We start from the raw sequence: 13,479 nt of genomic DNA on the forward strand, positions 1-13,479 counted from the left end.
ACACACAACCACACACACACACACTCCACTCCCCACATACACACTCCCCCATACACACACACACTCCCCCCTACACACACACACATACACTTCCCCCGACACACACTTTCCCCCCGACACACACACACACTCCCCCCATATACACACTCCCCTCCCACACACACACAAACACACTCCCCCCACACACATACATACACTCCCCCCACACACACACACACTCCCCCCCCACACACACACAAACACACTCCCCCACCCACAAACACACACACTCCCCTCCACACACAGACACACACTCTCCCCCTCACACACACTCCGCCACCACACAACACAAACACGCAACCCCCACACACACTGGCCCCCCCACACACACACACACCTCCTACACACACTCCCCCCCATACACACACACCTCCTACACACACTTTCCCCCCGACACACACACAGACTCCCCCCACACACACGCCACACTCCTCCCCACACACAAACACTCCCCCCAAACACATACACTCCCCCCACACACACCACACTATCCCCCCACACACACACACTTCCCCCCACGCACGCACACCCCCCCCCAAACACACACACACACCCACGCACACAATCCTCCCCTCCACACACACACACTCCCCTTCCCCCACACACCCACACACACTCCCCCCCCCACACACACACACACACCCCCCACACACACACACTCCCCCCCACACATACAACCTCCACCCACACACACACACAGTCCCCCCACACACACACACACACTCCCCCCCTCACACACACACACTCCCCCCACACACAAACACTCCCCCACACACACATACGCTCCCCCTACACACACACACAAACTCCCCCCTCACACACACACACACTGCCCCCCACACACACACACATCCCCTCCGACACACACACACACACTCCCCCCACACACACACACCCCAGCCCCGCACACACACACCCCTCCCCCACACACACACTCTCTCCCCCTCACACACCCCCCTCCATACACACACACACTCCCCCACACACACACGCACCCCCACACATATACACACTCACCCCACCTACACACACACACTCCCTCCCACACACACACACACACTCAACCCCCCCACACACACACACACTCCCCTCCGACACACACACACACACTCCCCCCACACACACTCACCGCGTCCCCCACACACACCCACCCCAGCCCCGCACACACACACCCCTCCCCCACACACACACTCTCTCCCCCTCACACACCCCCCTCCATACACACACACACTCCCCCCACACACATACGCACCCCCACACACATACACACTCACCCCACCTACACACACACACTCCCCCCCCACACACACACACACTCAACCCCCCCACACACACACACACTCCCCCTCCCCCACATGCACACACACAATCACACACTCCCACCTCACACACACACTCCCTCTCCACACACACACACACACTCCCCCCACACACACACAAAACCCCCCACACACTCACACCCCCCCACACACACGCACACTCACCGCCCCCCCACACACACACACACTTCACCCACCCCACACACACACACACTACTCCCACACACACACACTCCCACCCCCCACAAACGCAGAGTCACCACCACCCCCCACACACCGCACACTCCCCCCCACATGCACACACACTCCCCTCCACACACACACACTCCACCCCCACACACACACAACATACCCCCACACTCCCAACACACACGCACACTCACCGCCCCCCCACACACATCCACACACACTCCACCCCCCCACACACACACACATCACCCACACACACACACTCCCCCCCAAACGCAGAGTCACCGCCACCCCTCTCACACACACACTACCCCCCCCACACGCACACACAATCCCCCCCCACACACACACACACTCCCCCACACACACACACACTCCCCCCTCCACACACACACACACACACTCCCTGCCCACACACACACAACACCCCCCCACACACACTCCCTTCCCCCACACACACACACACTCCCCCCCCCCCACACACACTCCCTTCCCCCCCCACACACACACACACACTCCCACCTCACACACACACTGCCCCCTCCACACACACACACACACTCCCCCCACACACACACAACCCCCCCCCCACACACACACACCCCCCACACACACGCACACTCACCGCCCCCCCACACACACACACACACACACTCCACCCCCCCACACACACACACACTCCACCCCAAACACACACACTCCCCCCACAAACGCAGAGTCATCGCCACCCCCACACACACTCACTCCCCCCCACACGCACACACATTCCCCCCCCCACACACACACCTGCCCCCCCCATACACACACACCCCACACACACACACACTTCCCCCCCACACACTCACAATCCCCCCCACACAACACACACTCCCCCCACACACACACACAATCCCCCCCACACACACATGCACACTCCCCCCCACACACACATACACCCCCCACACACACACACACACTCCCCCCCACACACACACTCTCACACACACACACACTCACACACACACACACTCCCCCCACACACACACTCCACCCCCACACACACACACTCCCCCCACACACACACAATCTCCCCCTCACACACGCACACTCCCCCCCACACACACACTCCCCCCTCCCACACACACACTCCCCCCTACACACACTCCCCCCCACACACGCACACTCCCCCCCACACACACACACTCCCCCCTCCCACACACACACTCCACCCCCACACGCACACACTACCCCCCTCACACGCAAACAAAATTTCCCCCCCCACACATGCACACTCCCCCACACACACACACACATTCCCCCCCCACACACACACTCCCCCCCCACACACACGCACTCCACCCCCACACACACACACTCCCCCCCCACACACACACACACTCCACCCACACACACACTCCACCCCCCACACACACAGATTTCCCCCCCCCCACACACATACACTCCTCCCCACACACACTCACTCCCCCCCACACACACACACTCATCCCCCCACGCACACACACTCCCCCACCACTCCCCCATGCACACACACTCTCCCCCCACACACACACACGCATACACACACATACACGCACACTCATCGACCCCCCCACCCAACCACACACTTCACCTGTCCCCCCCCCCCATTGATGGTATTGGTAGAGTGAGGGCTTTGTCGGGCCATGAGGTTACAGATTGTGGAGGAATACAATTCTGTTGCTGCTGATGGCCCACAGCGCCTTTTGAGTTGCTTGATCTGTTCTGAAACTATCCCATTTAGTGCCACACAGCACGATGGAGGCTGTCCTTAGTGTGAAGATGGGACTTTGTCACACAATGACTGTGAGGTGATCAGTGCTACCAATCCTGTTATGGACAGATGCATCTGTGAAAGGTAGATTGGTGAGGACGACGTAAAGTAGGTTTCTCCCTCGTGTTGGTTCTCCCACCACTTGCTACAGGCCCAGTCTGACAGCTATGCCCTTCAGGACTCGGCCAGCTCGGTCAGTAGCGGTGATACCGAGCCAGTCTTGGTGATGGACATTGAAGTCCTCCACCCAGAGTACGTTCTGTGTCCTTGCTACCCTCAGTGCTTCTTCCAAGTGGTGTTCAACAAGGATGAGTACTGATTAATAGAACCATTGAAACATAGAAAATAGGTGCAGGAGTAAGCCATTCAGCTGATCATTCCCTTAGTACCCCTTTCCTGCTTTCTCTCCATACTCCTTGATCCTTTTGGCCATAAGGATCATATCTAACTCCCTCTTGAATATATCCAATGAACTGGCATCACCAACTCTCTGCGGCAGGGAATTCCACAGGTTAACAACTCTCTGAGTAAAGAAGTTTCTCCTCATCTCAGTTCTAAATGGCTTACCCCTTATCCTTAGACTGTGTCCCCTGGTTCTGGACTCCCCAACATCGGGAACATTCTTCCCACATCTAACTTGTCAAGTTCCGTCAGAATCTTATATGTTTCAATGAGATCCCCTCTCATCCTTCTAAACTCCAATGTATAAAGGCCCAGTTGATCCAATCTCTCCTCATATGTCAGTCCCACCATCCTGGGAATCAGTCTGGTGAACCTTCGCTGCACTCCCTCAATAGCAAGTATGTCCTTCCTCAGGTTAGGAGACCAAAACTGAACACAATATTCCAGATGAAGCCTCATCAAGGCCCTGTACAACTGCAGTAAGACCTCCCTGCTCCTATACTCAAATCACCTAGCGATGAAAGCCAACATACAATTTGCCTACTTCACCACCTGCTGTACCTGCATGCCAACTTTCAATGATTGATGAACCATGACACCCAGGTCTCATTGCACCTCCCCTTTTCCTAATCTGCCGCCATTCAGATAATAATTTGCCTTCGTGTTTTTGCCACCAACGTGGATAACCTCACATGTATCCACATTATACTGCATTGATATAGATTGTCCGCATGCCAGACACGAGACTCCCAAAACAAGCGCTCTACTTGGAGCTCCTTCACGGCAAACGAGCCAAAGCTGGGCAGAGGAACCGTTACAAGGGACCACCCTCAAAGCCTCCCTGATAAAGTGCAACATCCCCACCGACACCTGGGAGTCCCTGGCACAAAGACCAGTCCCGCCCTAAGTGGAGGAAGTGCATCCGGGAGAGCGCTGACCACCTCGAGTCTCGTCGCCGAGAGCATGCAGAAACCAAGCGCAGGCAGCGGAAGGAGCGTGCGGCAAACCAGTCCTACCCTCCCCTTCCCTCAGCGACTGTCTGTCCCTCCTGTGACAGGGACTGTGGTTCTCGTATTGGACTGTTCAGTCACTTAAGGGCACATTTTAAGAGTGGAAGCAAGTCCAATAAAACAGGGAATTATAGACCGGTCAGCCTGACATCGGTAGTGGGTAAAATAATGGAATCAATTGTCAAGGATGTCATAGCAGTGCATTTGGAAAGAGGTAATATGAGAGGTCCAAGTCAGCATGTATTTTTGAAAGGGAAATCATGCATGACAAATCTTCTGGAATTTTTTGAGGATGTTTCCAGTAAAGTGGACAAGGGAGAAGCAGTTGATGTGGTATATTTGGACTTTCAGAAGGCTTTCAACAAGGTCCCACACAAGAGATTAATGTGCAAAGTTAAAGCACATGGGATTTGGGGTAGTGTGCTGACATGGATTGAGAACTGGTTGTCAGACAGGAAGCAAAGAGTATGAGTAAATGGGGACTTTTCAGAATGGCAGGCAGTGACTAGTGGGGTACCGCAAGGTTCTGTGCTGGGGCCCCAGCTGTTTACACTGTACTTTAATGATTTAGACGAGGGGATTAAATGTAGTATCTCCAAATTTGCGGATGACACTAAGTTGGGTGGCAGTGTGAGCTGCGCGGAGGATGCTATGAGGCTGCAGAGCGACTTGGATAGGTTAGGTGAGTGGGTAAATGCATGGCAGATGAAGTATAATGTGGATAAATGTGAGGTTATCCACTTTGGTGGTAAAAACAGAGAGACAGACTATTATCTGAATGGTGACAGATTAGGAAAAGGGGAGGTGCAAAGAGACCTGGGTGTCATGGTACATCAGTCATTGAAGGTTGGCATGCAGGTACAGCAGGCGGTTAAGAAAGCAAATGGCATGTTGGCCTTGATAGCGAGGGGATTTGAGTACAGGGGCAGGGAGGTGTTGCTACAATTGTACAGGGCCTTGGTGAGGCCACACCTGAAATATTGTGTACAGTTTTCGTCTCCTAACCTGAGGAAGGACATTCTTGCTATTGAGGGAGTGCAGCGAAGGTTCACCAGACTGATTCCCGGGATGGCGGGACTGACCTATCAAGAAAGACTGGATCAACTGGGCTTGTATTCACTGGAGTTCAGAAGAATGAGAGCGGACATCATAGAAACGTTTAAAATTCTGACGGGGTTAGACAGGTTAGATGCAGGAAGAATGTTCCCAATGTTGGGGAAGTCCATAACCAGGGGACACAGTCTAAGGATAAGGGGGAAGCCATTTAGGACCGAGATGAGGAGGAATTTCTTCACCCAGAGAGTGGTGAACCTGTGGAATTCTCTTCCACAGAAAGTTGTTGAGGCCAATCCACTAAATATATTCAAAAAGGAGTTAGATGAAGTCCTTACTACTAGGGGAATCAAGGGGTATGGTGAGAAAGCACGAATGGGGTACTGAAGTTGCATGTTCAGCCATGAACTCATTGAATGGCGGTGCAGGCTAGAAGGGCCGAATGGCCTACACCTGCACCTATTTTCTATGTTTCTATCTTTCTATTCCGAGGGACTGCCTCTGATGATAGATTGTAAATAGCTGGGGCTCTAGCAGTGATCCTTGCGATACCCCACAAGTTACAGTCTTGGAAATATATCGGCCGTTCCTTCATTGTCGCTGGGTCACAATCCTGGAACTCCCTCCCTAACAGCACTGTGGGAGCACCTTCACCACACGGACTGCAGTGGTTCAAGAAGGTGGCTCATCGTCACCTTCTCAACGGGTGATTAGGGATGGGCAATAAATGCCGCCTTGATGTTCACAGTCCATAACAAAAGGTCTTTCTGTTCCTGCAATCCCTTTGAAATTGCAGCACTTCGTTTATCTATCTCCTCGTTCTTCCGACCAAAGCCCCTCCCCTCACACTTGTACCATTGACGACAATAAGTGTCTCTGAAAATTGTCATCCTCGCCCCGTTTCTCCGTCAACCTTACCTTTCCCTTTGCTTCAAATCCGTCGCAATCCAGAACAACCAAACACTGGTCCTCGCGGTACGGGTGAGGGACACACCATATCCACATATTCCGGCCAGGAGGCCAGGCTCCGGACACGAGGGTGAATCCGGTGCCTGGTGAGACAACAAACTCGCATGAGGTTAAAGAACAGGAAGAGGTTGCACAAGACTGGGGCTTGTGTCTCTGTGGGATTACAATGTTGAGTGGCGATCTGATCAAGGTGTTTCAGACAATTGACGATTTTGACAGGGCAGATAGAGAGAGAATCTATTTCGACTGGTATGGGGGAGGGAGTCCAGAACAAGGGGGCGTAACCTTAAAATTAAAGTTCAGGGGGTCATAGAACCAGAGAAAGTTACGACACGGAAGGAGGCCATTCCGGCCCATCGTGTCTGCGCCGGCCGACCAAGAGCTACCCAGCCTAATCCCACTTTCCAGCTCTCGGTCCGTAGCCCTGCAGGTTATGGCACTTCAAGTGCACATCCAGGTACTGTTTAAATGTGGTGAGGGTTTCTGCCTCTACCACCATTTCAGGCAATGAGTTCCACCCCAGACCCCCACCGGCCTTTGGGTGAAGACATTTCCCCTCAAATCCCCTCTAAACCTCCCCCCCAATTACTTTCTATCTCTGCCCCCTGGTTGTTGACCCCTCTGCCAATGAGAAACATGTCCGTCCTATCTTGCAACAGTTATACAGGGTATTGGTGAGGCCACACCTGGAATACTGCGTGCAGTTTTGGTTGCCAGATTTACGAAAGAATATACTTGCTTTGGAGGAAGTTCAGAGGAGGTTCACTCGGTTGATCCCAGGAATGAGGGAGTTGATTTATGAGGAAAGGTTGAATAGGTTGAGCCTCTACTCATTGGAATTCAGAAAAATGAGAGGTGATCTTATCGAAACGTATACGATTATGAGGGGGCTTGACAAGGTGGATGCAGAGAGGATGTTTCCACTGATGGGGAAACTAGAACTAGGCGGCATGATCTTAGAATGAGGGGCCGCCCATTTAAAACTGAGATGAGAAGGAATTTCTTCTCTCAGAGGGTTGTAAATCTATGGAATTCGCTGCCTCAGAGAGCTGTGGAAGCTGGGTCATTGAATAAATTTAAGGCAGAGAGAGACAGTTTCTTAACCGATAAGCGGATAAGGGGTTAGGGGGAGCGGGCGGGGAAGTGGACCTGAGTCCATGATCAGATCAGCCATGATCGTATTAAATGGCGGAGCAGGCTCGAGGGGCCGAATGGCCGAGTCCTGCTTCTATTTCTTATGTTCTTATGTTATCCCCTCGATAAACACGGCGTCTGAGTGGTACATAGCAACATCCCATAAACAGCAACTGAAATAGGTAAGTGGTGAACCTGGCCATTTTGCTGTTGGTTGAGGGAGAAATGTTGCCGTGGACACCAGGAAAGAGAGATTCCCATATTCAGAGCTGCTCTCACAGCCTGGGGGTCAAGCCAAAGCCCTTGACAGGCAATCAGCTACTTTGGAAGAGTAGTCACTGCTGTATTGTGGGAAACGCAGGAATCAAATTCGGCTCTGCCTGTTGGCATTGAGGTAATGGCCAGATAATCTGAGATTTAGTGATGTTGATTGGGGAAAACAGATTGGACCCAGGGAGAAATTCCTGGTCTTCATCCAAAAGTGCCGCATCAATCTGAGCGGGCAGATGAGACCTTGATTTTAGCGTCTCTTCTGAAAGACAGTCCGGGGCTCCCTCAGTATTGCCCCTCCGACAGTGCAGCACTCCCTCAGTACTGCCCCTCCAACAGTGCGGCACTATCTCACTACTGCCCCTCCGACAATGCAGCACTCCCTGAGTACTGCCCTTCCGACAATGCAGCACTCCCTCAGTACGGCACCTCCGACAGTGTGGCATTCCCTCAGCACTGCCCCTCCAACAGTACGGCACTCCCTCAGCACTGCCCCTCCCTCAGTACTGCCCCTCCGACAGTGCAACACGACCTCAGTACTGTCCCTCCGACAGTGCGGCGGTCCCTCAGTACTGCCCCTCCGACAGTGTGGCATTCCCTCAACACTACCCCTCCAACAGTACCGGCACTCCCTCAGTACTGCCCTTCCGACAGTGCGGCGCTCCCTCAGTACTCCCTGTCTGACAGTACGGCACTCCCTCAATACTGCCCCTCCGACAGTACTGCACTCCCTCAGTACTGCCCCTCCGACAGTGCGGCACTCCCTCAGTACTGCCCCTCCGACAGTGCGGCGCTCCCTCAGTACTGCCCCTCCGAAAGTGCGGCACTCCCTCAGAACTGCCCGTCCGACACTGCGGCACACCCTCAGTACTGCCCTCCGACAGTGCGGCACACCCTCAGTACTCCCCTCCGACAGTGTGGCACTCCCTCAGTTATGCCCTCCGACAGTGGAGCGCTCCCTCAGCACTGCCCTCCGACAGTGCGGCACTCCCTCAGTACTGCTCTCCGACAGTGCGGCGCTCCCTCAGTACTACTGCTCCGACAGTGCGGCACTCCCTCAGTACTGCCTCTCCGACAGTGCGGCGCTCCCTCAATACTGCCCCTCCGACAATGCGGCACTCCCTCAGTACTGCCCCTCTGACAGTACGGCACTCCCTCAGTACGCAGGTACAGCTAGTAATCTGGAAGGCAAATGGAATGTTGGCCTTTATTGCAAGGGGGATAGTGTGTAAAAGCAGGGAAGTCATGCTGCAACTGTACAGGGTATGGGTGAGTACAGTATTGGTCAGCTTATTTAAGGAAGGATATACTTGCATTGGAGGCAGTTCAGAGATGGTTCTCTAGATTTTTTCTGGAGATGAAGTGGTTGACTGATGCAGATGGGTTGACCAGGATGGGCTTTTACTCATTGGAATTCAGAATAATGTGAGGTGATCTTATTGAAACATATGATATAATAAGTGGGCTCAACAAGTTGGATGCAGAGTGGATATTTCCACAGAATAGGGAAACTAAAACTAGGGGACATAGTCTCAGAATAAAGGGCCGCCGATTTAAAACTGAGATGAGGAGGAATTTCTTCTCTCAGAGGGTTGTAAATCTATCCACCGAAGGAGATAATTCAGCAGGGAACCAAAAACATCTTCAAAGAGGTAGGTTTTAAGGACCGTCTTAAATGAGGAATGAGAAAGGCAAAGAGGTTTATGGAGGGAGTTCCAGAGCTTGGGGCCCAGGCAGCTGAAAGCACGGCCACCGATGGTTGATCGATTATAATCAGTTGGTGCGCACAAGGACAAAAGGAAGAGAGCAGAGATCTCAGAGGGGTATAGGGGCTGGAGGGATTACAAAGATAGGAAGGGGTGTCGGGGCTGGAGGAGTTTATAGAGATAGCGAGGGGTGTAGGACTGGAGGAAATTGGAGAGACAGGGAGGGGTGTAGGTGCTGGAGGAAGTTACAGAGACAGGGTTGGTTTTCTAGACCAATATGTCAAGGAGCCAACTAGAGGGCAGGCTATCCCAGACTGGGTGATGTGTCATGAGAAAGGACTAATTAGCAATCTTGTGCGAGGCCCCTTGGGGAAGAGTGACCATAATATGGTAGACTTCTTTATTAAGATGGAGAGTGACATAGTTAATTCAGAGACTAGGGTCCTGAACATAAGGAAAGGTAACTTTAACGGTATGAGACGTGAATTGGCTAGAATAGACAGGCGAGTGATACTTAAAGGGTTGACGGTGGATATGCAATGCCAAACATTTAAAAATCACATGGATGAACTTCAACAATTGTACATCACTGTCTGGAGTAAAAATAAAACGGGGAAGGTGGCTGAACCATGGCTAACAAGGGAAATTAAGGGTAGTGTTAAATCCAAGGAAGAGGCATATAAATTGGCCAGAAAAAGCAGCAAACCTTGGAAAATTTTATAATACAGCAGAGTAAGACAAAGGGTTTAATTAGGAGGGTGAAAATAGAGTATGATAGGAAGCTTCCTGGGAACATAAAAACTGACTGCAAAAGCTTGTATAGATATGTGAACAGAAAAAGATTAGTGATGACAAACGTAGGTCCCTTGCAGTCAGATTCAGGTGAATTCATAATGGGAAACAATGAAATGGTGGACCAGTAAAACACATACTTTGGTTCTGTCTTCACGAAGGAAGACATAAATAAACTTCCAGAAATATTAAGGGACCGAGGGACTGGTGAGAAGGAGGAACTGAAGGAAATCATTATTAGGTGGGAAATTGTGTTCGGGAAATTGATGGGATTGAAGGCCGATAAATCTCCAGGGCCTGATAGTCTGCATCCCAGAGTACTTAAGGAAGTAGCCCCATAAATAGTGGATGCATTGGTGATCATTTTCCAACAGTCTATCGACTATGGATTGGTTCCTATTGACTGGAGGGTAGCGAATGTAACAACACATTTTAAGAAGGGAGGGAGAGAGAAGATGGGTAATTATAGACCGAGCCTGACATCGATAGTGGGGAAATTGTTGGAATCAATTATTAAAAATGAGATAGCAGGACATTTGGAAAGCAGTGATGGGATTGGTCCAAGTCAGCATGGATTTATGAAAGGGAAATCCTGCTTCACAAATCTTCTAGAATTTTTTGAGGATGTAACGAGTAGAGTGGACAAGGGAGAACCAGTGGATGTGGTATATTTGGACTTTCACAAGTCTTTTGACAAGGTCCCACACAAGAGATTGGCAAGCAAAATTAAAGCATATGGTATTGGGGGTGATGTACTGACGTGGATAGAGAACTGGTTGGCAGACAGGAAGCAGAGAGTCGGGATAAACGGGTCCTTTTCAGAATGGCAGGCAGTGACTAGTGGGGTGCGGCAGGGCTCAGTGCTGGGACCCCAGCTATTTACTATATACATTAATGATTTGGATGGGGGAATTGAGTGTAATATCACCACGTTTGCTGATGACACTAAGCTGGTGGCAGTGTCAGCTGTGAGGAGGACACTAAAAGGCTGCAGGGTGACTTGGAAAGGTTAGGTGAGTGTGCAAACGAGTGGCAGATGCAGTATAATGTGGATAAATGTGAGGTTATCCACTTTGGTGGCAAAAACACGAGGGCAAAATATTATCTGAATGGCGGCAGATTAGGAAAAGGGGAGGTGCAACGTGACCTTGGTGTCACGGTACATCAGTCTTTAAAAGTTTATATGCAGCTACAACAGTCAGTGAAGAAGGGAAATGGTATCTTGGCCTTCATAGCTCGGAGATTTGAGTATAGGAGTAGAGAGGTCTTACTGCAGTTGTACAGGACCTCAGTGAGGCCTCACCTGGAATATTGTATTCAGTTTTGGTCTCCTAATCTGTGGAAGGACGTTCTTGCTCTTGAGACAGTGCACCAGACTGATTCCTGGGATGGCAGGACTGACATATGAGGAGAGGCTGGATCGACTGGGCCTGTATTCACTGGAGTTTCGAAGAATGAGAGGGGATCTCATAGAAACATGTACAATTCTGATGGGACTGGACAGGTTAGATGGAGGAAGAATGTTCCCGATGTTGGGGAAGTCCAGAACCAGGGGACATCGTCTAAGGATAATGGGTAAGCTATATAGGACTGAGATGAGCAGAAACTTCTTCACTCAGAGAGTTGTTAAACTGTGGAATTCCTTACAGCAGAGAGTTGTTGATGCCAGTTAATTGGATATATTCAAGAGGGAGTTAGATATGGCCCTCATGGCTGAAGGGATCAAGGGGTATGGAGAGAAAGCAGGAAAGGGTTACTGAGGTGAATGATCAGCCATGATCTTATTGAAGGTGGTGCAGGCATGAAGGGCCGAATGGCCTACTCCTGCACCTATTTTCTATGTTTCTATGTTTCTATAAGTTTGACTGTTGTGGCGAGTTGTGAGTGACACAGACTCTAAAGAGGTTGCAGCTATATTTTGCAGAGACTAGAAGATGCCTCGATATTTTGAACTTGTATCTTTATTCATTTCTAAGCGATTTTCCAATACATGTTGTGTACGTAAAATAGCATCTGAATACTATCTAAATTTAGGTGTTTAAGTGGCTGGTCCAGTTAGATCTACGGTCAATCATAATGCTCCAGGATGTTGTCGGTTGGGGATTCGGTGATGGGAATGTCATTGTATGTCAAGGGTTGGCGGGGCAGGGGGGAGGGGGGGCGAGGGGGGGCTGGTGGAGCGGTTCAAATCTCTTTTTTTTGAGATTGTCATTGCCAGATACTGCTATGGTGCAAATGTTACTTGCCACTTATCAGATCAATCCTGAATGTCGTCTCGGGCTTGCTGCGTGCAACCATTGATGGCTTCATTTTCTGAGGATTTGCAAATGGATCTCAACATTGTAATCATCAGAAAACATCCCCACTTCTGACCATATTTTGGAGAGAAGGTCTTTTATGAAGCAGCTTTAGATGGATGGGCCTCGGACACTGCCCTGAGGAATTCCTGAAACGATGTCCTGAGGCTGAGATGTTTTACCTCCTACAATCACAATCATCTTCCTTTCTGCTAGGTATGACTCCAGCCGGTGCAGATGTTTTCCCCTGATTCTCATTGATTTTAATTCTACTAATGTTACTTGATGCACTTAATGAAAAGGGAAGTCATTCTGACCTCACCTCTGGACTCATCTATTTTTGTCCATGTTTGAAACAAGGCTGTAATGGGGTGTGGAGACAAATTAACTTTGCAGAGCTCAGAGTGAGCATCGGTGAGCAAAGGCCACTCCATGGCATTGTCGAATACACCTTCCATCAATTTGTTGAAGATTGAGATTAGACCGATGGGGCTGTGGTTGTGTGGATTG

Source organism: Pristiophorus japonicus, chromosome 31 (assembly GCF_044704955.1).
Source record: "Pristiophorus japonicus isolate sPriJap1 chromosome 31, sPriJap1.hap1, whole genome shotgun sequence".
Classification (NCBI taxonomy): Eukaryota; Metazoa; Chordata; class Chondrichthyes; family Pristiophoridae; genus Pristiophorus; species Pristiophorus japonicus.